The sequence below is a fragment of the Oncorhynchus mykiss genome, chromosome 11 (genome assembly GCF_057628025.1).
Source record: "Oncorhynchus mykiss isolate SJ-2025 chromosome 11, ASM5762802v1, whole genome shotgun sequence".
Classification (NCBI taxonomy): Eukaryota; Metazoa; Chordata; class Actinopteri; order Salmoniformes; family Salmonidae; genus Oncorhynchus; species Oncorhynchus mykiss.
The window spans coordinates 30378678-30404697 of record NC_143032.1 but is presented as its reverse complement, the minus strand read 5'-3'; the positions used below and the strand labels follow the sequence as shown (position 1 = coordinate 30404697).

General features: G+C 44.9%; 1 long non-coding RNA gene across 1 annotated transcript; it reads right to left on the bottom strand.

The window, feature by feature from the left end:
- Positions 1 to 6602: 6602 nt before the first annotated feature.
- LOC149979543 (uncharacterized) lies at positions 6603 to 23130 on the bottom strand. The gene is made up of 2 exons (XR_016484274.1): positions 22931 to 23130; positions 6603 to 7059 (listed from the first exon to the last, which is right to left on the bottom strand). It is a non-coding gene; the product is annotated as an uncharacterized LOC149979543 (long non-coding RNA).
- Positions 23131 to 26020: the final 2890 nt, after the last annotated feature.

The following is a 26020-nucleotide window of genomic DNA, read 5'->3' as shown; positions in this document are numbered from 1 at the left end:
GTTTTGTTTTTTTCCCTAACACTACATAGCTGATTCAAATGATCAAAGCTTGATGATTAGTTGATTGTTTGAATCAACTGTGTAGTGCTAGGGAAAAACTAAACCTGAACCCTTTGGGCTCCCAGGGACCAAGTTTGGGAAACCCTGCTTTACACAGATAAAGAGACAACAAACTGGATTAAAAAGGGCTAGGTAGCAAAGCCACCCGAAGTGTGAATATAAACCACATTTTCTCACATTTTCTCAGAGCACCAGTAAATGGGCCTATTTTCGGTTATAAATACATAGGTTAGGCTATAAAAACATGGCGTTATGTTTCCCCTGGCCAGGCCCAGTGTGCATCAGACTGCAATAGGCTTCCCTAGGCTACCTGGTACTGTGGTTGTTATCAGTAGGGTACAGTTGGTAAGACTGAAGCACAGACTAATTGTGCATATTGACAAATCATGAGGAATTTTATTTAATTGTTTTGGTGGCAGGTATGTCCTTCCACATTCAAGAACTTGTTGCAGTGAATTTACTTATACACACATTTTCAGTCACAACTACCTTTTACCACATGTAATGACTTGCATGATATAGAGTTGAAGTCGGAAGTGGGGTCAGAAGTTTACATACACTAATTTGACTGTGCCTTTAAAGAGCTTTGAATATTCCAGAAAATGATGTCATGGCTTTAGAAGCTTCTGATAGGCTAATTGACATCATTTGAGTCAATTGGAGGTGTACCTGTGGATGTATTTCAAGGCCTACCTTCAAACTCAGTGCCTCTTTGCTTGACATCATGGGAAAATCAAAAGAAATCAGCCAAGACCTCAGAAAAAAAATTGTAGACCTCCACAAGTCTAGTTCATCTGTGAGAGCAATTTCCAAACACATGAAGGTACCACGTTCATCTGTACAAACCATAGCATGCAAGTATAAACACAATGCGACCATGCAGCCATCATACCACTCAGGAAGGAGATGCGTTCTGTCTCCTAGAGATTAACGTATGTTGGTGCGAAAAGTGCAAATCAATCTCAGAACAACAGCAAATTACCTTGTGAAGATGCTGGAGGAAACAGGTACAAAAGTATCTATATCCACAGTAAAATTTGTCCAATATTGACATAACCTGAAAGGCCACTCAGCAAGGAGGAAGCCACTGCTCCAAAACCGCCAAAAAGAAGCCAGCCTACGGTTTTCAACTGCACATGGGGACAAAGATCGTGCTTTTTGGAGAAATGTCCTCTGGTCTGATGAAACAAAAATATAACTGTTTGGCCATAATGACCATCGTTATGTTTGGAGGACAAAAGGGGAGGCTTGCAAGTCGAAGAACACCATCCCAACCGTGAAGCACGGGGGTGGCAGCATCATGTTGTGGGGGTGCTTTGCTGCAGGGGGGAATGGTGCACTTCACAAAATAAATGGCATCATGAGGATTGTCAAATTATGTGGATATATTTGCTGTTGTTCTGGGATTGATTGGCACTTTTCACACCAAAGTACTTTCATCTCTAGGAGACAGAACGCATCTCCTTCCTGAGCGGTATGATGGCTGCATGGTCCCATGGTGTTCATACAGTGCCTTGCGAAAGTATTCGGCCCCCTTGAACTTTGCGACCTTTTGCCACATTTCAGGCTTCAAACATGAAGATATAAAACTGTATTTTTTTGTGAAGAATCAACAACGAGTGGGACACAATCATGAAGTGGAACGACATTTATTGGATATTTCAAACTTTTTTAACAAATCAAAAACTGAAAAATTGGGCGTGCAAAATTATTCAGCCCCCTTAAGTTAATACTTTGTAGCGCCACCTTTTGCTGCGATTACAGCTGTAAGTCGCTTGGGGTATGTCTCTATCAGTTTTGCACATCGAGAGACTGACATTTTTTCCCATTCCTCAAGGCAAAACAGCTCGAGCTCAGTGAGGTTGGATGGAGAGCATTTGTGAACAGCAGTTTTCAGTTCTTTCCACAGATTCTCGATTGGATTCAGGTCTGGACTTTGACTTGGCCATTCTAACACCTGGATATGTTTATTTTTGAACCATTCCATTGTAGATTTTGCTTTATGTTTTGGATCATTGTCTTGTCAAATCTCCGTCCCAGTCTCAGGTCTTTTGCAGACTCCATCAGGTTTTCTTCCAGAATGGTCCTGTATTTGGCTCCATCCATCTTCCCATCAATTTTAACCATCTTCCCTGTCCCTGCTGAAGAAAAGCAGGCCCAAACCATGATGTTGCCACCACCATGTTTGACAGTGGGGATGGTGTGTTCAGCTGTGTTGCTTTTACGCCAAACATAACGTTTTGCATTGTTGCCAAAAAGTTCAATTTTGGTTTCATCTGACCAGAGCACCTTCTTCCACATGTTTGGTGTGTCTCCCAGGTGGCTTGTGGCAAACTTTAAACGACACTTTTTATGGATATCTTTAAGAAATGGCTTTCTTCTTGCCACTCTTCCATAAAGGCCAGATTTGTGCAATATACGACTGATTGTTGTCCTATGGACAGAGTCTCCCACCTCAGCTGTAGATCTCTGCAGTTCATCCAGAGTGATCATGGGCCTCTTGGCTGCATCTCTGATCAGTCTTCTCCTTGTATGAGCTGAAAGTTTAGAGGGACGGCCAGGTCTTGGTAGATTTGCAGTGGTCTGATACTCCTTCCATTTCAATATTATCGCTTGCACAGTGCTCCTTGGGATGTTTAAAGCCTGGGAAATCTTTTTGTATCCAAATCCGGCTGTAAACTTCTTCACAACAGTATCTCGGACCTGCCTGGTGTGTTCCTTGTTCTTCATGATGCTCTCTGCGCTTTTAACGGACCTCTGAGTCTATCACAGTGCATGTGCATTTATACGGAGACTTGATTACACACAGGTGGATTGTATTTATCATCATTAGTCATTTAGGTCAACATTGGATCATTCAGAGATCCTCACTGAACTTCTGGAGAGAGTTTGCTGCACTGAAAGTAAAGGGGCTGAATAATTTTGCACGCCCAATTTTTCAATTTTTGATTTGTTAAAAAAGTTTGAAATATCCAATAAATGTCGTTCCACTTCACGATTGTGTCCCACTTGTTGTTGATTCTTCACAAAAAAATACAGTTTTATATCTTTATGTTTGAAGCCTGAAATGTGGCAAAAGGTTGCAAAGTTCAAGGGGGCCGAATACTTTCGCAAGGCACTGTACTTGCGTACTATTGTTTGTACAGATGAACATGGTACCTTCCAGGCATTTGGAAATTGCTCCCAAGGTTGAACTAGACTTGTGGAGGTCTACTATTTTTTCTGAGGTCTTGGCTGATTTCTTTTGATTTTCCCATGATGTCAAGCAAAGAGGCACTGAGTTTGAAAGTAAGCCTTGAAATACATCCACACGTACACCTCCAATTGACTGAAATGAATTCAATTAGCCTATCAGAAGCTTCTAAAGCCATAACATCATTTTCTGGAATTTTCCAAGCTGTTTAAACGCACAGTCAATTTAATGTATGTAAACTTCTGATCCACTGGAATTGAGATACAGTGAATTGTAAGTGAAAAAATCTCTCTGTTAACAGTTGTTGGAAAAATTACTTGTGTCATGCACAAAGTAGATGTCCTAACCGATTTCCCAAAAATATAGTTCATTAACAAGAAATTCTGGAGTTGTTGAAAAACGAGTTTTAATGACTCCAACCTATGCGTATGTAAACCTCTGACTTCAACTGTATGTGGTAATCATCTCATATTGTCATAGTCATATCCAGGTGAAAAGGCAGGAAATATTTTTTGTCTTTCATCAAAATATATTACAGGAAGTAAGTCACAATGTTGGATTAAATGGATTTCATTTATATGTTAAGCAGTTTTTTCCATCGTCAACTTACATTATCCTAGATGTTTGTCATATCAATTAATGAGGAGACTGATAAATGTTCAAAAATGTCCTCATACCCTGTCATTATGGGAAAATAACAAAATGGAGACTCAAGACTAACATCTTATTAATGAGATTTTAAACTGTCATAATAATGTTTTTTCCTCATTTTAACATTGCGCATATGGTGAGAATGTGCTGCACAAAGAATATAAAAATGGTATTAAAAACACTTTGAAGTCAATCAATGTGCAAAACATATCATCATCATGTGACATGTAGGAAGCAGAAAGTTTGAGTGGCGATACAGTGCTTCTATGTTTTATACTTTTTTATAACACTTATATATTTGTTTATGTTTTTAAGACATTTATTCATTTTATACCTTATATACCTTGTTTGAAGTGTTTTAGTTAGGGACAATGTTGTTATTGTTGCTCTTAACAGACAGTATTTGTTGGATTTTACTGTCTCCTGGAGCTAACTTTAGCAGGCTAGCACCGGCTAGCTCTGACACGTTAGGTTACTTGGCTGTCATTGGCAAATCTTATCTCAGTGCGGTTCGTTATTCTACCCGAGACTGCTGTTTCGGATCCGAGTAAAAGCAGGTTGGATTCCATGATATGCCATGATATGTGAGACGTGAATATGTTTACCATGGTGAAAGAGGAAGAATGTACTGACTTACACACCTGTGAAAAGTGTAAACAACTAAATACTACAAAACACAGAATCATTGAACTACTAGGAGATAAGAGGTTCCTAAAAACATGTCTCACTATGGCTAAGGAGACATAAAGATTGCATGCTGTTTTTGATGCAACAATTCTAAATGACCAAGGGGATAATCCAAGGTGCTCTATGAGATTGGGCTCCTCTGCAGTATCCACTTAGGATACTACGTTGGACCATTTCCCGTATTAACTCTCCCACCGAAGAGAACCGGAGTGCGCCTTTCTCTACACCATAGGAGGCAAAGTGGAATCGAGTTAGAGGTAAGATAGGAGGAACATTTCTACATATCCTCCCTCTGCCCTCTCATCCAGACCTGCAGCTCTCTAACCGTTTTATGGATATGAGCCCCCTGACTTTACAGGGGGCCCTCCGACAAGGCCCTCTGCCGTTCCCCCGTCCATCCCACTCACCTCAGCACAGCAGCGCAAGCACCCCTGGATCTGGTCATGGGTCACTGAGCTGGCCATCCCCTGGATCAGCCCCCATAGCACATCCCACAGGCTCACAGTGACCCTCTTGTCATCCTCCAGTGGTGGTTGTTACAGTAGTTAGGGATGTAGTGCTTGAGGAAGCAAGGCTCCACTGCTTCTCCCTGTAGCCTGTATTCTGGACATAGGTCACCAGGTCCCTTCTGTGATGGAGAAGCACCCTAATGCTCACACAGTAGTCATACATGTTGGTACAAACAACGTCTTCATAAATCGGAGCAATTAAAAGATGATATCAGAGTGCTCAAGGCAGGCTCAAGGAGACAGGCAAGCGGGTTCTCATTTCCAGGCCTTTACCAACAATAGGACACGGAATGGAACACTTTAGTCGTCTGAGTACACTACTGGCTTAAAACCTACTGTTCCTCGATGCATTTGGAGTATATTTACAATTTTGACCACTTTTGGAAGAGGCCCCAGTTTTAAAAGAGGGATGGCTAGTATCCAAATATGAAAGGGGCAAAAGTTACCTCGGCCAAAATCAAGGAGATTCTTATAAAACATTGACTCAAAAACAGCCCAACCCCTGCTCAAGTAACTCATCCCATTCCCACTATTTCACAACTTTATCATCGTACTGCTACAGTTAACCATAGTCACGGGGTTGTTTTCAGTAGTAATTAGTTATGGGAAACTGAGGCTTTCTAAAGGCTTCGGAGCTTTCTCCAAATTGTGCTGAAAAACAGTTAATTACTCAGAGATTCATAATAGGTTCACAATGCACATTAGGGACATATGCTGGTCATCAATAAATGGCAGAATGTGATTATCAGATAGTCTTGTTTTTTTCTCCACCGTTTTTATCAATACTCTGTGGCACAGCGGTATGTCGTTGGATTTAGTAGAGTATAATCAGTTGGAACACCAGGTTTGCATCTTATATCATGTTTCCCTTTTTTGCCTTCAAGTTGACTATTTTTCAAAAACTGTATCTATGGTATAATTTAGGATGCTTAAGACATAAGCTTATACTGTACTAAATAAAATACATTATTTGAACAAGAGTGCAGAAAGTGTCGTTTCACATAAAACTTGCCTTCAACAAGATTGGACCTCAGAACCTCACATTCTTGAATATGACATAGCTCCCTACTCTACCTGCTTAGCTACCTGTCAGGTGAAACTACATGTACAAAATCCTAACTATATTTGTAAGTAAGGTGTACAATAGTGGTTGTGTTTGAAAGCAGCTAGGAATCTAAGAAAGCACTGGAGCCATGGCCAAATCAGTGGGATCTCACACTTTGCAACACTTGTTTTAAAAAAACACGTTGATCAAGCAAAGCTTCGGACGTCATTGATTGTGTCCCCACTTATAAATATCTGGGCGTCTTGATTGAGGGAAAGCTATATTTCAAAAAGCATGTTGATGCGTTAGTAATTAAGAATTAAAATAGGTTTCTTCAATCGGAACAGGTCCTGTCTTTTGTTAAATCAGAAAACAAATAATTCAGTTACATTCATCTTGGTTATTGTGTCAGGCTTGTGCGTACTTGTGGTGAAGTCAGGTTCAGGAGAGCAGAGAATCGTGAACAGGTGCACAATTTATTTCATCAGGAGAGACATACAGACAGATGCAGCTGCGTCAAAAAACTCCAAGCCAACAAGGCAAAGTGTAAAGTGCGCAAAACAGTCACAAAACATCAAATGTATACAATACAAACAATCTTTGTGTAATAACACGGAAAAACAAATGCTTGCCTAGTGCGTACAAAGCACGTAACACACAAACAATTTCACACAAAGACATGAGGGGGAAGAGAGGAATAAATACATGTAGAACTCCCATAGAAGTTCAGGGTCCAACACATCCGCCACCGGAACCCAGCACCTCTCCTCTGGACCGCACCCTTCAAACTCCAAGAGGTACTGAAGTCCCCCTGCCCGACGCCTCGAATCCAGGATGGAACGGACGGAGTACGCCAGGGTCCCCTCAAAGTCTCCCGCACCTCAGACTCTTGGAGCGGACCAACCAACACCGGCCTGAGGAGAGACACATGGAACGAGGGGTTAATATGGTAATCAGGGGGAAGCTGTAACCTGTAACATACCTAATTCAATCTCCTCAGGACTTTGAATGGCCCCACAAACCGCTGACCCAGCTTCCGGCAGGGCAGGCGGAAGGGCAGGTTTCGGGTCGAGAGCCAGACCGCGAACACCGGGGCCTCACTGCGGTGACGGTCCGCGCTGGTCTTTTGGTGCTGCGCGGCCCGCTGAAGGTGCCCATGTGCGGCTTCCCATGTCCCCTTCGCGTACCTGAACCAATCATCCACCGGCTGGTACCCCAATACACACTGAAAGGGGGAGAGGATAGTGGAGGAGTGGCGGAGCGAGTTCTGCGCCATCTCTGCCCAGGGCACGAAATCCGCCCACTCCCCCGGCTGGTCCTGGCAATAGTACAGAAGAAACATGCCCACATCCTGGTTCACTCTCTCCACCTGCCCATTACTCTTGGGGTGAAAACACAAGGTGAGGCTGATCGAGACCCCCAGATGTTCCATGATAGCCCTCCAGACTCTCGAAGTGAACCGGGGACCTCGATCAGATGCTATATCCTCAGGCACCCCGTAGTGCCGGAAGACGTGTGTAAACAAGGCCTCCGCCGTCTGTAGGTCCATAGGGAGACCGGGCAGATGGAGGAGACGACAGGACAGGATCGTGGTATTTCCCTGTGAAGGAGGAAGATCCGTCAGGACATCCACCAACAGGTGTGACCAAGGCCGTTGTGGGACGGGTAAGGGATGTAGCTTACCTCTGAGCAGGTGTCTAGGAGCCTTACACTGGGTACACACTGAACAGTAGGAAACATAAACCCTCACGTCCTTAGCCAAGGTGGGCCACCAGTACTTCCCAGTCAGACAGCGCACTGTCCGACCGATCCCCGGATCAACAGAGGAGGGAGATGTGTGGGCCCAATAGATCAACTAGTCATGGACAACAGACGGAATGCACAGACACCCAACGGGACACTGGAGTGGAGCGGGCTCTTTACGCAACGCCTGCTCAATGTCCGCATCCAGCTCCCACATGACCGGCGCTACCAGGCAGGAGGCCGGAGGAATGGGAGTCTGATCCATGGGCCGCTCCTCTGTGTCATACAGCTGGGACAGTGCGTCTGTCACATTCTGGGAACCTGGTCTGTAGGACAGGGTAAACACAAAACGGGTAAAGATCATGGCCCACCTTGCCTGACGAGGATTCAGTCTCCTCCCTGCCTGGATGTACTCCAGGTTGCGGTGGTCAGTCCAGATGAGGAAAGGGTGTTTAGCCCCCTCAAGCCAATGTCTCCACGCCTTCAAAGCCTTAACCACAGCCAACAGCTCCCGGTTCCCCACATCATAGTTCCGCTCCGCCGGGCTGAGCATCTTCGAGAAGACACCACAGGGGCTGAGCTTTGGTGGCGTGCCCGAGCGCTGAGAGAGCACGGCTCCAATCCCAGCCTCGGATGTGTCCACCTCCACTATAAAAGCCAAAGAGGGATCCGGATGGGCCAGCACGGGAGCCGAGGTAAACAGAGCTCTTAGGTGCCCAAAAGCCCTGTCCGCCTCCACCGACCACTGCAAACGTACAGGACCCCCCTTCAACAGTGAGGTAATGGGAGCATCCGGTAGTAGTCGCTGCATCTCCTTAACCGTGGTGGGAGACGGCCAATTACGCATGGCTGCAATGCAGTCACTCTCCATCTCCACCCCTGATGTGGAAATGTGATACCCTAGGAAGGAGACGGCCTGCTGAAAGAACAGGCATTTCTCAGACTTGACGTACAGGTCATGCTCCAACAGTCGTCCAAGTACCTTGCACACCAAGGACACATGCTCGGCGCATGTAGGGGAGTATATCAGAATGTCATCGATATACACCACTACACCCTGCCCGTACAAGTCCCTGAAAATCTTGTCTACAAAGGATTGGAAGACTGATGGAGCATTCATCAACCCGTACGGCATGACGAGGTATTCATAGTGACCTGAGGTGGTACTAAACGCCGTGTTCCACTTCTCCCTCCCGGATACGCACCAGGTTGTACGCACTCCTGAGATCCAGTTTAATGAAGAAGCGCACCCCGTGCATTGACTCAATCGCCATGGCGATAAGAGGTAGCGGGTAACTGTACCTCACCGTGATTTGATTGAGACCTCAATAGTCAATGCACGGGCGCAGACCTCCATCCTTCTTCTTCACAAAAGTGAAACTCAAGGAGGTGGGTGAAGTGGAGGACCGAATGTACCCTTTTCACAGGGATTAGGATACACAGGATACTCCATAGCTGCCGTCTCCGCTTGCGACAGGGGATACATGTGACTCCTGGGAAGTGCAGCGTCTACCAGGTGATTTATCGCACAATCCCCCCGTCGCTGGGGTGGTAATTGAGTTGCCTTCTTTTTACATAAGGCGAGAGCCAAATCGGCATATTCTGGGGGGATGCGCATGGTGGAGACCTGGTCTGGACTTTTCACCGTGGTAGCACCAACGGGATCCCCTACACACCTCCCCGAGCACTCTCGCGACCACCCCGTGAGAACCCTCTGTTGCTGGGAAATGGTGGGGTTATGGCGAGCCATTCAGGGAAGGCCTAGTACCAAGGGAAACGCAGCAGAGTCAATGAGAAAGAGACTGATTCTCTCCTCGTGACCCACCTGCGTCTCCATGGCCAGGGAGATGGTGGCTTCCCTGATTAGCCCAGACCCTAATGGTTGACTATCCAAAGCGTGAACCGAGAAAGGTCTAACCACAGGAATAATGGGGATCCCTAAACTAAGGGCTAACGCTCTGTCGGTAAAATTAAAAGGTTGCGCCTGAATCGAGCGCCTTATGCTGGGAATGCGGGGAAAACTCAGGGAAACAAGCAGGTACAAACAGAGGACTCTGATTGATAGTGGTGCAGACTCACCTGGGGTGACGCCAGAGTGCCCTGCCTGCTGCCTCGACTCCCAGAGGGACCAACCCGGCACCGACTGGCAGTGTGCCCTCTGTAGCCACAGATGGTGCACGTGAAGGCCCCTCCTCCAGTCTCCCTATGCTCAGCCCCTCCCAGCTCCATGGGTGCGGGAGTGCTGGAAGATGGAACCAACAGAGCACCCTCTGGACGTCCACGGGTGACCAGCAAGTTATCCAACCGGATGGACAGCTCCACCAGTTGGTCAAAGGTGATGTTGACATCCCTGCAGGCCAACTCCCGTCGGACGTCCTCGCGCAGGCTGCATCAATAGTGGTCGATGAGGGCCCTGTCCTTCCATCCTGCTCCGGCGGCCAAGGTCCAGAATCCAAGTTAGATAGCAAATGTTCCTTTTTTCCAAAAATATAATTTTTGTAGGTGAAATAGCTCCGTTTGTTCATCACGTTTGGCTGAGAAATCGCCCGGAAATTGCAGTCACGAAAACGGCGAAAAATAATATTGACAGAAACATGGCAAACGTTGTTTATAATCAATCCTCAAGGTGTTTTTCAAATATCTATTCGATAATATATCCATCGGGACAATTCGTTTTTCATTAGGACCGATTGGAGTAATGGCTACCTCTGTATTTTACACGAGAATCTTTCTGGGAGCATCAGGTGACCACTTGCGCAATGTAGCCGCTTACGGGCATTCTTCAACATAAATGCGTAAAACTACGTCACAATGCTGTAGACACCTTCGGGAATACGGAGAAAGAGTAATCTGGTTGATAGCCCATTCACTGCTCAATGGGGATGCATAGGAACGCAGCGCTTTCAAAACATGAGGCACTTCCGGATTGGATTCTTCTCAGGCTTTCGCCTGCAAAATCAGTTCTGTTATACTCACAGACAATATTTTTTACAGTTTTGGAAACTTTAGAGTGTTTTCTATCCTAAACTGTCAATTATATGCATATTCTAGCATCTTGTCCTAGCAAAATATCCCGTCTATTACGGGAACGTTTTTTTTTAACCAAAAATGAAAATACTGCCCCCTAGTCACAACCGGTGACTGCTGAATGTATATATTTTTCTCTTGCTTTGTCTGCTCTTTTCAATATTATGTCTTCGGATAATATTCACATACTTGCCATTTCTGAGACTCAGTTAGATAAATAATTGTGATGATATATCAGTAGCAATACAAGAATATGACATTTATAGAAGAGACAGAAATGCTTATGGGGAGGAGTTGCTGTATATATATATATATATATTCAGAGCCATATCCTGTAATGCTTATAGAACATTTTATGTCAAGTGCTACTGAAGTGTTGTGGTTGCAGGTTCACTTGGCACATCTAAAGTATTTTCTTTTGGGGTGTTGCTAAAGGCCACAAAGTGCTAACAGTCAGTAACTAAATAATATGTGTGAAATGCTTGATAGTGTATGTGATGTAAACAGAGATGTTCACTTTCTTGGGGACCTGAATATTGACTGGTTTTCATCAAGCTGTCCGCTCAAGAGGAAGCTTCTTACTGTAACCAGTGCCTGTAATCTGGTTCAGGTTATTAATCAGCCTACCAGGGTGTTTACAAACACTACAGGAACAAGATCATTCACATGTATCGATCACATTTTTACTAATGCTGTAGAACTTTGTTCTAAAGCTATGTCTGTACCTATTGGATGCAGTGATCACAATATTGTGGCTATATCCAGGAAAGCCAAAGTTCCAACAGCTGGGCCTAAAATATTGTATAAGAGATCATACAAAAGATTTTGCTGTGACTTATGTGGATGATGTTAAAACTATTTGTTGGTCTGATGTGATTAATGATGCGCATCCATACGCTGCACTTGATGCATTTACGAAATTGCTTCTTCCAATTATTGATAAACATGCACCTGTTAAGAAACTGACTGTTAGGGCCTCCCGGGTGGCGCAGTGGTTAAGGGCGCTGTACTGCAGCGCCATCTGTGCCATCAGAGACCCTGGGTTCGCGCCCAGGCTCTGTCGTGACCGGGAGGTACGTGGGGCGACGCACAATTGGCCTAGCGTCATCCGGGTTAAGGAGGGATTGGTCGGTAGGGATCTCCTTGTCTCATTGCGCACCAGCGACTCCTGTGGCGGGCCTGGCGCAGTGCGCGCTAGCCAAGGTTGCCAGGTGCACGGTACACATTGGTGCGGCTGGCTTCCGGGTTGGATGCGCGCTGTGTTAAGAAGCAGTACGGCTGGTTGGGTTGTGTATCGGAGGACGCATGACATTCAGCCTTCGTCTCTCCCGAGCCCGTACGGGAGTTGTACAAGATAGTTGAACAATTGGATACCACGAAATTGGGGAGAAAAGGGGGTAAAATTAAAAAAATATATAAATAAAAAAAAGAAACTGACTGTTAGAACTTTTACGGCTCCATTGATTGATGAGGAAGTTAAAAACTGTCTGGTTTTGGGGCAAAAGGAGTGGCTAATAAGTGGCTAATTGGCAAAGTGGGCAAACTTAAGCAGGAAATGCCCATGACAAACAGTGAGCAATTATATTCATGTATAAAAAAAACAAATAATGGAAGAAAAGCAGTGTGCAAGTTTGAATTTTGTAAAGTTAGTGTGGGAGAGGTGGAAAAAGTATTGTTAACGATCAATAATGACAAACCTCCTGGCATTGACAACTTAGATGGAAAGCTACTGAGGATTCTGGCTGACTCTACAGTATAGCCACTCCTACCTGTCATATTTTTAATCTGAGACTAGAGGAAAGTCTTTGTCCTCGGGCCTGGAGGGAAGCCAAAGTAATTTGGCCTTTACTGGTTCTGACAACAGACGTACAGTATAAGCTTGCTGAAAGCTCCCAGCAAACTGTTGGAAATAATTGTGTTTCACCAAATACATGCTATTTCTCAGTAAACAAATTAACAACAGACTTTCAGCCTGGAAGGGATCTTAACATGTCACAAACACAAATGACTGATGATTGGTTGAAATAAATTGATAATAAGAAGATTGTGTGAGCTGTACTGTTAGATTTCAGTGCAGCCCTTGATATTATTGACCATAACCTGCTATCTTTCTAATATAACTCAAAGGGTTTTCTTTAATGGAAGCATCTCTAATGTGAAACATGTAAAGTGCTATGTACCGCAGGGCAGCTGTCTAGGCCCTCTACTCTTTTCTATTTTTACCAATGACCTGCCACTGGCATTAAACAAAGCATGTGTTTCTATGTATGCTGATGATTCAACCATTTACTCATCAGCAACCACAGCTGAAGTCACTGAAACCCTTAACAAAGAGTTGCAGTCTGTTTTGGAATGGGTGGCCAGTTTTAAACTCTTCCTGAACATCTATCAAACTAAGAGCATTTTATTTGGTACAAATCATTCCATAAGTGCTAGACCTCAGCTGAATCGATAATGAATGGTGTGGCTGTTGAACAAGTTGAGGAGACTAAATTACTTGGTGTTACCTTAGATTGTAAACTAACATGGTCAAAACATATAGATTCAATGGTTGCAAAGTTGGAGAGAGGTCTAGCCATAATAAAGAGATGCTCTGCTTTTTTGCCACAACACTCCAAAAATCAAGTTCTGCAGGCTCTAGTTGTGTCTAATCTTGATTATTGTCCAGTCGTGTGGTCCAGTGCTGCAAGGAAAGACCTAGTTAAGCTGCAGCTGGCTCTGAACAGAGCGGCACATTTTGCTCTTAATTGTAATCAGAGGGCTAATATTAATATTATGCATGCCAGTCTCTCTTGGCTAAGAGTTGAGGAGATACTGACTGTATCACTTCTTCTTTTTATAATAAACATTAATGTGTTGAAAATCCCAAATTGTTTGCATAGTAAACTTACACACAGCTCTGACACACACATTTATCCCAACAGACATGCCACAAGGGGTCTTTTCATAGTCCCCAAATCCAGGACAAAATCAAGAAAACGTATAAAAAAAAAAAAGTATTAAATAGAGCCCTTATTGAATGGTCGTTCCTTCCATCTCATATTCCTCAAATAAACAGCAAACCTGGTTTCAAACAACACCTCACGGCACATGCCTCTCCCCTATTTGACCTAGATAGTTTGTGTGTATGCATTGATATGTAGGCTACTTGTGCCTTTATAAAAATGTATGTAGTTCTGTCTTTGAGCTGTTCTTGTCTAGTGATGCTCTGTATTATGTCATTCTGTATTATGTTTCTTGTTTTGTGTGGACCCCAGGAAGAGTAGCTGCTGCTTTTGCAACAGCTAATGGGACTCCCAATAAAATGCCAAATACCAAATGACAAGACAGCCTACAGGGAGGAGGTGAGGGCTATGGGAGTGTGGTGGCAGGAAAATAACCATTCATTCAACGTCAACAAAACAAAGGACATGATCATGGACTTCAGAAAACAGTAGAGGGAGCACCCCCCTATCCTCATCGACTGGACCGCAGTGGAGAAGGTGGAAAGCTTCAAGTTCCTCGGTGTACACATCACTGACAAACTGAAATGGTCCACCGACACAGACAGTGTGGTGAAGAAATTTGGCCTGGCACCTAAAACCCTGTCAAACTTTTACAGATGCACAATTGAGAGCATCCTGTCGGGCATTATCACCGCCAGGTATGTCAACTGCACAGCTCTCAACCACAGGGCTCAACAGAGGGTGGTGCGGTCTACCCAATGCATCATCGGGGGCAAAGTACCTTCCCTCCTACAGCATACAATGTCACAGGAAGTCCAAAAAGATCATCAAGGCAAACAACCACCCAAGCCACTACCTGTTCACCCCAGTATAAACCAGAAAGCTAGGTCAGTACAGGTGCATCAAAGCTGGCATCGAGAGACTGAAAAACAGCTTCTTCTAAGGCCATCAGACTGTTAAATAGCCCTCACTAGCGCATTAGATGCTACTGCCTTTATCCATAGACTTGAAATCACTGGCCACTTTAATAAATGGAACACTAGTCACTTTAATAATGTTTAAATATTTTCGCATTACTTATCTCATATGCATATACTGTATTTTAATGTATCTTAGTCCATGCAGCTCTGACATTGCTCATCCATATATTTATATATTCTCAATTCCATTCCTTTAGATTTGTGTGTATTGGGTATATGTTGTGAAATTGTTATATATTACCTGTTAGATATTACTGCACAGTCGGAGCTAGAAACACAAGCATTTTGCCGCAATAACATCTGCTAAACACGTGTATGTGACCAATACAATTTTATTTGATTTGACATAATGTGCTATATAGCTACAGTATATATGCATCATATACACTGAGTGTACAAAACATTAGGAACACGTCCTAATATTGAATTGCACCCACTTTTGCCTAAATAAAAGTCCTAGGGCCATGGACTCTACAAGGTGTTGAAAACATTCCCCAGGGATGCTGGCCCATGTTGACTCCAATGCTTCCCACAGTCGTGTAAAGTTGGCTCGATTTCCTTTGGATGGTGGACCATTGTTGATACACATGGTAAACTGTTGAGCGTGAAAAACACTGTAGAGTTGCAGTTCTTGACATACTCAAACCGGTAAGCGTGGCACCTCCAACCATACCTAGTTCAATGCCACTTCATTCTTAGGGCTAGACCCCTTTTTTCTCCACTTCCTGTCTCAATGACATGCCCAAAGTAAACTGCCTGTAGCTTAGGCCCTGATGCCAAGATATGCATATACTTGGTACCATTGGAAAGAAAACGTTAAAATAATGTAGGAAAATATAACACAATAGATATAGTAGGAGAAAATCCAAAGACAAACCAACCAGATTATTTTTTGGGGGAGAGACCATCCTCTTAAAAATGACCTCAAGAGTAAGGTCATATTGAAAATTATCTCCCTAGATGTAATTTATGTGGCTTCCACAGGGTGTCAGCAGTCTATTTTTAAGGTTTCAGGCTTGTAACTTAAAAAATTAATAAGAAATATCAGTTTTAGCAGGAGGACACAGTCTTGGAAACTCGTGTTTGCACGCGCAATGAAGAAATGACGCACCTGCTAAAATCGGTTTCCTATTGAACATACTAAAATCGGTTTCCTATTGAACATCTTTCCGTAAGAAATATTATAGTTTGATTACATTTAGGGTATCTGAGGAGTATATAGAAATGTATTTTGACTTGTTGAAGCAAAGTTTAGGGGTAGATTTTCAGATTCCTTTCTCGTTGAACAAGTGGATTACTCAAATCGATGGCGCCAACTAAACAGACTTTTTTGGGATATAAAGAAGGATTTTATCTAACAAAACGACACTACATGTTATTATAGCTTTGAATGACAAATCAGAGGAAGATTTATAAAAAGTAATTTAATATTTAATCATTATTTGTGAATGTATGAAACCTGTGCCAGGGAAAAAATATTTTGACATGGGGCACTGTCCTCAAACAATCACATGGCATGTTTTCGCTGTAATAGCGACTGTAATCGGGCAGTGCAGTTAGATTAACAAGAATTTAAGCTTTCGGCCAATATAAGACACTTATGTACATAAATGTTAAAAATCCATAATATTTATGATTATTTATTTGAATTGCGCGCCCTCAAGCTTCACCGGAAGTTGTCCCTCTAGCGGGATTTAATTTCCATTTAAATATTTTGCCTTGCTCATTCACCCTTCTAATGTAGCTGTCACGCCCTGGTCTTAGTATTTTGTGTTTTCTTTATTATTTTGGTCAGGCCAGGGTGTGACATGGGTTTATTATGTGGTGTGTTTTGTCTTGTTTTTTTTGTAGGTATTGGGATTGTGATATAGTAGGGTTATCCAGAAAAGTCTATGGCTGTCTGGAGTGGTTCTCAATCAGAGGCAGGTGTTTATCGTTGTCTCTGATTGGGAACCATATTTAGGCGGCCATATTCTTTGAGTGTTTCGTGGGTGATTGTTCCTGTCTCTGTGTGAGTTTGCACCAGTATAGGCTCAGTCACTTTGGATTTTATTTTTTCCTTGTTTTGGAAGAGAACGTGAGCCGGGTGCGCCATTCTCCTTGCGGAGATGTTTGGTTGGTCCCTGGGATTGGGCTGGCTAACACGATTCGGTTTGCTTGGAAGGAAAAGGAGTTGGAGCCTTTAGGACGTGAAACTTTTGAAAGGACAATTTTGATGGGGATTCTAAAGCTGACGGTGAAGGATGTGTTTTGTTTCTAAGGCAACTCGTTGGAGGGAGCATATGACGTGGCACTACATACAGAGGAGAAACACTATGATATCCTGAGAAGGGCAAGAGCAGTGGGAGGTGAGAGGCCGATGAGCCACTATGAAATAACATGCCTGGCGAGGAACAACTTTAGGGTTGTAACTGTCAACAGTTACAACCCATACGTTAAGGACGAAGAGGTGAGGGCCTTTCTGGGGAGATACATGGATAACGTCTCCTCAGCAAGGCACCTCAAAGACTCCCTTGGGTTTTGGTATGGGAGGAGAGGCTTCCAGGCCCTCCTCAGGGAGGACCCAAAGGGACATGGTGGCTACCTCCAACCTCCTGCTATGTTCTCCCTGGGGGCTGACAGGGGGACGTTGTTTTATGCACGTCAGCCTCCATTTTGCAGGCGCTGTATGGCCTATGGCCACATCTTCGCCTCGTGCAGTGCAAGAAAATGCATATTTTGTGGATCTGGGGAGCACGAGGTGAAGGATTGTGACGAGCCTAAGGCGTGCCACGGGTGTGGCTCGTCAGCACACCTGTGGCTGGGGTCCCCGGCTCGTCAGAGGTCATACGCGTCTGTGGCTGGGGGGGGGAGCAGGAGCGGGGGATGGGGGAAGAAGAGGAGGGGAAGGAAGCACGCCTCATGACCAGAGTACAGGCCCAGAGGGGAAGGTCGCAAGGAAGGAGGAGGAGCAAGGAGCGGCGAATGGATGAGAGAAAGAAACGGAAGGCATGGAAGTAGGAGAACCAGGAAAAGCGGCGGAAGAAGGCAAGCGAGTGGTGGAGCATGAGAGAGAAGAACGCGAGGGAGGGGTGGTGGAGAAGGAGACGGTGGAAGAGCAAGTGGAGTGGGGGGAAAGTGCCCTGGTGGAAGAGATGAGGGGTATGGTGGAGGAGCTGGCGGGGGGGAGGGTGGTATCTCTCCACTGCCGCCATCACCAAAGAAGAGAATGAAGAGGAGGGTGCGATTGGCCGACAGTGAGAGGGAGGGGATGGCCAAGAGAGTGATGGGGGTGGGAGAAACCTCTGGGTTGCTGCTGGTTTCCCCAGGCCCTCAACATCTGTTGGGTGGGGACACACCTAACAAGACTACGGACAGGGTGCAGGAGGAGGTGGGGAGTTTTTTGTTTGGGGACTCAGCCTCCCCTATTTTTTTCCAAACCAGCTGCAGCGTTGGGGAGGGGGAGGAGTGTGTGGGTAGACCCAGGATGCAGGGCACCCCGGAGCCAAACACTATTCCTGCATCCTGGGTTGGTGAGATGGAGGAAGAGGGGGGGACGTCGGGAGTACGGATGGTGTTATCACCGGTAGATATGGAGCAGGGGAGCATCGGGTTTGTCTCCTGTTTTTGTTTTTAGTTTTTTTCTGTCTGGGTTTAGTATTTGAGTGTATTACATGTTTTTATTTTATTCTTTCATGGGGTCTAATTTTACTTTTGTTAGTTTAAATGTAAGGTATTTTGTTAAGAGGAGGGCAGTAATTTAGTTTTTTGGAGAGTGTGGGGTTTGATTTTTGTTTTTTACAGGAGGTTCACCTGAGGGATGGAGGGGATGTTAGTAGGTTTAAGAAGGAGTGGGACAAGGGAGAGTCGGTTTGGGGTATTGGGGGGGTGCACTCATCGGGGGTAGGGATTTTGTGTGGGCACAGGGAGGTAAAAGTGGAGTGTTCTTTTGTGGTGATGCAGGGGAGGGTTATGGTGGTGGATGTCACGATAAGGGATTGTAAATTTAGATTAGCGGTGGTGTATGGGCCACAGGTGGTGGCGGACAGGAGGGAGATGGTGGACTGTCTGGCGCCCCTGTGTGTCACAAATAGGAAATTAGTGATAGGGGGAGATTTTAATACAGATTTAGGAATAGGGGGGGATAGCAGTGCAGGCGCCATCACTGGGTTAATGGCTTGCCATGATCTGGTTGATGGTGGCCTGCACACTACTTCGAAAATGGCCGGTCCTACATGGCGCAACTCCAGGGGGGTTGTGCGGAGGCTCGACTATATTTTTGTACCCAGGTCTTTGGGTAAGTTGTCTGGGCGGCTGTTGCCTGTTTTCTTTTCGGATCACGACGGGGTGCTCCTGCAGGTGGGGTCGCCAGTCTGCCTCTTTGGTAGGGGGTACTGGAAGTTAGATCGGGATGTGCTGGAGGAGCAGGCTTTTGTTGACGTTTTTTGGGGGTTTTTTTGGAGGCTTGAAGGCCTCAGGTCCATGTGCGAGTGGGTGTTAGAGTGGTGGGAATTAGTTAAGGTGAGGATTAGGGCTTTTATAATAGGGTATTGCAAGAGGAAAAGAGGAAGGTGGATCGTATCCAAAGGTTAATTGAACTTGAGTCCGAGGCAGACAACCTCGGTGGGTCGTTTGACTGGGAGAGATCCGCAACCCTAAAGGCGCAGCTCAGGGAGTTGCAGGAGCGAAAGGCTCGAGCTTTCCTGGAGCGTGCGCATAGTGGCTTTCTAGAACACAATGAGACTTGTTCTGCTATGTTCTTTAAGTCGGTTAGGGCCAGACAGAGTAGGAAGGTAATGCATGGCGTTAGGGAAGAAGATGGTAGTATAGTTAGAAAACCAGAGGAAATGGTCAGGGTGACAACTGATCATTTCCAAGGTTTATTTAAGGAAAGGGAAATAGATGTAGAGCAGGGAAATGTGTTTTTAGAACACTTGTCCAGGCGGTTGCCGGAGGACATTAGAGAAGTGATGGAGGCCCAGATCTCACTAGAAGAGGTTGAGAGCGCTCTTAGGAGGATGGGAAAAGGGAAGGTGCCTGGGATGGATGGGCTGCCGGCTGAGTTTTATCTCAAGTTTTGGGGTATACTTGGATCAGTGGTCCTCGAATGTCTTGAAGGCCATCCTTGAGACGTGGGTCCCGGGGGGATCAATGGCTGTTGGTGTGCTGTCACTTTTATATAAGAAGGGGGAAGTAACAGACCGTGGCAACTGGCGGCTGTTGACGATGCTGTGTGTAGATTACAAGCTACTTGCAAAGGTTTTAGCAGACCGGTTGCACACAGCCCTTCCCTACGTCGTCCATGAGGATCAGACGTACGGGGTGCGGGGTAGCTCTATTAGATGGAACCTACAGTTAATCAGGGACTCCATCGCTTGGGTTGAAGATAGAGGACTGCCTTTAATGGTAGCAGCGCTAGATCAAGCGAAAGCCTTTGATCGCGTGAATAGATCCTTTTTATTCAGAGTGTTAGGTCGATTAGGATTTGGGGAGAAGTTCATAGGATGGATTCGTGCATTATATGTCGGAGCAGGGTGCCGAGTTAGTGTAAATAGTCACTTGGGTGACGTTTTTGACCTCTCGTCTGGGGTCAGGCAGGGGTGCCCACTCTCGGCTCTCCTCTTCGTTCTGTACATGGAGCCTCTGGGGGCTGCCATTAGGGCAGACACAGGGGTGGAAGGCTTGTTGATCCCTGGAAGTGGTGGGCTGCGTGTTAAGATGACGCAGTACGCCGACGACACTTCCTTGCTGCTGTGCAAGGACTCGTGCCTGACAAGGTCCCTTGTCATCTTTGGGGATTTCACCCGAGCATCGGGAGCGGTTCTGAACCATGCAAAGTCTTCCGTCAAGTTTTTCGGAAGATGGCGCGGTAGAACGGATGTGCCCGGGGGGTTATCTCTCTGTGAAGGGGCCCTGAGGACTCTCGGGGTCCATTTTGAGACCTCTGGCTCAGCGAAGTTAAACTGGAACATGCGTATCGCAGTGGTACAGAGGAAGCTAGCATTGTGGAAGGCTAGGTATTTGTCTTTTATGGACAAAGTCCTGGTCCTAAAGTTGGATGTGTTGCCGTCTCTTTTGTATTTGGCGTACATCTACCCATTGCCGGCTTGTCTGAGGAGGCCTCTAGCGAGGCTTGTGTTTCAGTTCATGTGGAGTGGCAGGTACGATTGGGTCGCCAGGGCACGCATGCTCTGTCCCATCGGGGAGGGAAGTAGGGTGGTACCACATCTCCCCCTCAAGCTGGACGCAATTTTTGTTTCTTTCTTGTTAACGGAGTGATACACCCGTCCGGTTACCTCCTGCGGGTGTTCTTCTCGTATCAGGCGAGAAGCGTAATGGTGTGGTCTAACACGGGTCCTCGGGCGGAACATCTGCCGTCGCAATTTCGTTATGCGGCCAAGTGGCTGCGTGCGCACCCTGAGTTTGAAGTTACCCGAGTAGGTTTAAATCACAGGCACCTGTACGAGGAGGTCAGACAGGCAGGGAGTCCGGCGCCTGTAGTGGGCATCTCGGCATTGGTCTGGGAGGGAGTGCAGGCGCGGGGTCTGGACAACAGGCTCAAGGAGCTGAATTGGTTGAGCCTCCATAAGTGCTTGCCAGTACGTTCCATCATGTACCGGCATAGTTTGGCGCAATCCCCCACCTGTCCAAGATCCTCTTGTGGCAGGGAGGAGGCTGTCTTTTGGGACTGTGCCTTTGCCGGAGTAGTATGGGCTAGGGCACGGGTGTTGTTAGGTTTGGTAAGGGGGGATTTTGTATTGACGTGGGCCAGGTTAGAGAGAGGTGTAGGGAGAGCGAGAGGGACGGATAGGGACAGGTTTCTGCTCTGGCTTCTCATGAGTCTCTTTAAACGGGGGCTGTGGGAAGCCAGGCAGAACATGGTGAAGACAGGGAGAGATTGGGGGGTGGAAGGGATAGGGAGGAGGGTGGAAGGAGATATGAGGGGGAGGATGAAGAGGGAGGAGAGGAAGTGGGGGCAGCCTGCTCCTCGGGAAAGGTGGAAGGGGGGTTTAGGGCTAGGTGTTATTTAGATTTGTAAGGGGATAGATTAGGGACGGGGAGATAGGGAAAGGTAGTTTGTAGGATGACGGGGAGGGAAGATGCTCCACTGAGGTTTTGTTTGGGGTTTTTGTTTAGTTAAATTAAAATACCATTGTTGGAGTATGAATGAAAATTATGAGTTGTAAAGAATGAATGGTATTGAAGGTAATAAATTATTTTTTATTTTTTTTAAAAATAGGCTGTTTCGGTTTTCACAGTGATTGTTTTGTATTATGTTCATGTTTTGTTCCGATCCTTGCTACACCTCCCCTTCAGAGGAGGAGGAAGAAGAAAACCGTAACAGTAGCACACACACAATCCATGTTTCTATTGTACCAAGGCTTTAAAATCTTTTGTGAATTCACCAACTACAATATCTGCGCCTGTCGGAAATCTAATTAACATTATAAAAAATCCACGTAAAAATCTGTCTGTTTAAGCTAGAGATATATATTTTTTGCGTGGGTTGCATCTCAATATACCGCATCTGGCGATATCGCCTTTCCGCATCTGCGGTAAAAGCAGGCAGAGCCAGTACAAGTACAGATTGATTCATCTGTTCACTGAGAGTAAAATCTACACCATTGACTTTGCTGTTGATATTGATATTGCTGTGATGACTGTCAAATGTGACAGGCAACTTAAATGTGTGTATGGCCTTGGGCTGTTCATGGTGCAAGCCCTATAGAGACTGAGTGGAGTAGATAGAAAACTGCTCTTTGGCAAATATCAGTTCTAGTGTGTGTAAGTCGGTTAACCTGTGGCTTGACATCACCAATGAGAGAGGCTTGAAACTAAATTAAAACTGAACGGCATGAATAGCTAATATAGATTAAATGTTTTGCAATAGCAGCTACAGTTTGCTGTTGTTGTGTATGTACACTAAGTGAACAAAACATTAGGAAAGCCTAATGGCGCCAGAGGCGATTGCTGCTGACCAACTGTAGTATTTAATTAGTCTTTTTTGCGTTGATTGTAACTTGTTTTTTACTTATTTTGTACATAATGTTGCTGCTACTGTCACATAGGACCGAAAATAACTTCTGGACATCAGAACAGCGATTACTCACCTGGATCTGGACAAAGATGTTTTCTTTAACGACTCCGAAGCGAAGGATATACAGCTTTTTCGGGAACAGGCCCAAATCCCCATCATTTGCGTGAAGAAAAGATGGAGAAAAAGGGGGCGGATGTCGGGCTGCCTGCTGAGAATTCGTAGGCGAGTGAGTAAACCCCTCTACCATCAAAATGTATGAACTCCGATCAAGGATATCCTACAAACGGGACATTTAAAAACTGTAATATCTTACGTTTCACAGAGTCGTGGCTGAACAACAACATGGATAACATGAAGCTGGTGGGGTTTTCGTTCCATTGGCAAAATAGAACAGCTGCCTATGGTAAGACAATAAGTGGCGGTCTGTATCTATTTGTAAATAACAGCGGGTGCACGAAATCTTATATTAACCTTTCTGATCTCCCCATCCCGGATCCGGGTTTGTGAATACAGACTCAAGCTCATTACCATAACGCAACGTTAACTATTCATGAAAATCGCAAATGAAATGAAATAAATATGCCATCTCTCAAGCTTAGCCTTTTGTTAACAACACTGTCATCTCAGATTTTCAAAATATGCTTCTCAACCATTGCAAAACAAGCATTTGTGTAACAGTATTGATGGCTAACGTAGCATTTAGCATTAGCATTCAGCTGGCAACATTTACACAAAAAAACAGAAAAGCATTCAAAAAAATCATTTACCTTTGAAGAACTTCAGATGTTTTCAATGAGGAGACTCTCAGATAGCAAATGTTCAGTTTTTCCTGAAAGATTATTTGTTTAGGACAAATCGCTCCGTTTTCTGCGTCACGTTTAGCTATGAAAAAACCCCTGTATCCAGGATTGTGTAAATCTATCAGCAAGCTCATTAGCATAACACAACGTTAACTATTTATGAAAATCGCAAATGAAATGAAATAAATATGCCATCTCTCAAGCTTAGCCTTTTGTAAACAACACTGTCATCTCAGATTTTCAAAATATGCTTCTCAACCATAGGAAAACAATCATTTGTGTAAAAGTAGCTAGCTAGAGTTAGCATTTCGCGTTAGCATTTAGCGTTAGCATTAGCGTTAGCATCCAGCACGCAACATTAACAAAAACATAAAAGCCTTCAAATAAAATCATTTACCTTTGAAGAACTTCTGATGTTTTCAATGAGGATACTCTCAGTTAGATAGCAGATGCTCAGTTTTTCCAAAAAGATTCCTTGTGTATTAGAAATAGCTCCGTTTTATACATCACATTTGGCTACCAAAAAAAATCCATAAATTCAGTCCTCAAAACGCAAACTTTTTTCCAAATTAACTCCATAATATCGACTGAAAACATGGCAAACGTTGTTTAGAATCAATCCTCAAGGTGTTTTTCACATATCTCTTCATTGATACATCGTTCTTGGACACATGCTTTCTCTCCTGAATCCCAGGAGAAAATGACCGCACCTGAAGATTACGCACAAATTTAGACAAAGGACACCGGGCGGACCTCTGGAAAATGTAGTCTCTTATGGCCAATCTTCCAATGATATGCCTACAAATACGTCACAATGCTGCTAAGACCTTGGGCGAACGACAGAAAGTGTAGGCTCATTCCTTGCGCAATCACAGCCATATAAGGAGAGAATGGAAAACAGAGCTTCAGAAATTCTGCTAATTCCTGGGTGATGCATCATCTTGGTTTCGCCTGTAGAATGAGTTCTGGGGCACTTACAGACAAAATCTTTGCAGATTCTGAAACTTCAGAGTGTTTTCTTTCCAAAACTGTCAAGAATATGCATAGTCGAGCATCTTTTCGTGACAAAATATCGCGCTTAAAACGGGAACGTTTTTTATCCAAAAATGAAATAGCGCCCCTAGAGCTCTAAGTTAAGGAAGTCTTGCTATTTACCAAGAGATTTTTAATCTATATTTTTCGTAGCTGTCTATTTACCACCACAAACCGATGTTGGCACTAAGACGGCACTCAATAGATGGATTACCATTTGCGCTTACAGATCCACAGATGATGCGATCACTATTGCACTCCACACTTCCCTTTCCCACTTCGACAAGAGGAACACCTATGTGAGAATGCTATTCATTGACTACAGCTCAGATTTCAACACCATAGTCCCCTCAAAGCTCATCTCTAACCTAAGGACCCTGGGACTAAACACCTCCCTCTGTAACTGGATCCTGGAATTCCTGACGGGCCATCCCCAGGTGGTACGGGTAGGTAACAACACATCTGCCACGCTGATCCTCAACACAGGGGCCCCTCAGGGGTGCGTGCTCAGTCCTCTCCTGTACTCCCTGTTCAACCATGACTGCATGACCAAGCACGACTCCAACACCATCATTAAGTTTGCTGATGACACAACAGTGGTAGCAATCTCATAACAATCTCTCCATCAACATGATCAAGACAAAAGAGATGATTGTGAACTACAGAAAAATGAGGACTGATCATGCCCCCATTCTCATCGATGGGGCTGTGGTGGAGCAGGTTGAGGAGCTTCAAGCTCCTTGGTGCCCACATCACCAACAAACTATCATGGTCCAAACATACCAAGACAGTCATGAAGAGGGCAAGACAATGCCTATTCCCCCTCAGGAGACTGAAATGATTTGGCATGGGTCCTCAGATCCTCAAAGTTGTACAGCTGCACTATCAAGACAATCCTGACTGGTTGCAGCCAATTATGGCAACTGCTCGGCCTCTGACCTCAAGGCACTACAGAGGGTAGTGCGTACGGCCCAGTACATTCCTGGGGCCAAGCTTCCTGCCATCCAGGACCTCTATTCCAGGCGGTGTCAGAGGAAGGGCCAATAAATTGCCAAGGACTCCAGCCATCCTAGTCATAGACTGTTCTCTCTGCCACCGCGCGACAAGTACCAGAGCTCCAAGTCTAGGTCCAAAAAGGCTTCTTAACAGCTTCTACCCCCAAGCTATTGTCCTATTTTGTGAAATCTTGTTTGGTGAGCAGACCCCAGACCTTACAACCATAAAGGGCGATGTGTTCTATAACTGATTCAAGTCGTTTATGCCAGATCCTAATTGGTATCTCAAATTGTATGTTCCTTTTGATGGCATAGAAGGTCTTTCTTGCCTTGTCT